At 57.2% G+C, this 390-nt stretch overlaps 1 protein-coding gene across 1 annotated transcript in view; it reads left to right on the top strand.

Moving 5' to 3' along the window:
• The window catches only part of LOC105521003, an 11904-nt gene that overhangs the window by 10002 nt on the left and 1512 nt on the right, over window positions 1-390 (top strand). The gene's annotated exons all lie outside the window — the stretch shown is intronic.

Below are 390 nucleotides of genomic sequence, written 5' to 3'. Positions count from 1 at the left end.
AAGATGATGGCAGCCTGTCCCCCGGTGAGGTCAGGCTTTGTACTACATGGAAACATTTGTCCAGGAACTCTACGCCACAGCTCCACACAGACCTGTGTGTTGGGGGCCCAGGGGCTTCTCAAGAACCTGGGGCAGGAGGCTGCTCTCTGGGGCACCCAGAAGTTCAAGATGATGGCAGCCTGTCCCCCGGTGAGGTCAGGCTTTGTATTACACGGAAACATTTGTCCAGGAACTCTATGCCACAGCTCCACACAGATCTGCCTGTTGGGGGCCCAGGGGCTTCTCAAGAACCCAGGGCAGGAGGCTGCTCTCTGGGGCGCCCAGAGGTTCAAGATGATGGCAGCCTGTCCCCCGGTGAGGTCAGGCTTTGTACTACATGGAAACATTTGT

The sequence above is a fragment of the Colobus angolensis genome, unplaced genomic scaffold (genome assembly GCF_000951035.1).
Source record: "Colobus angolensis palliatus isolate OR3802 unplaced genomic scaffold, Cang.pa_1.0 Scaffold392, whole genome shotgun sequence".
Lineage (NCBI taxonomy): Eukaryota > Metazoa > Chordata > Mammalia > Primates > Cercopithecidae > Colobus > Colobus angolensis.
The sequence above is the reverse complement of the archived record's forward strand: the minus strand, read 5'-3'. Positions and strand labels throughout refer to the sequence as shown.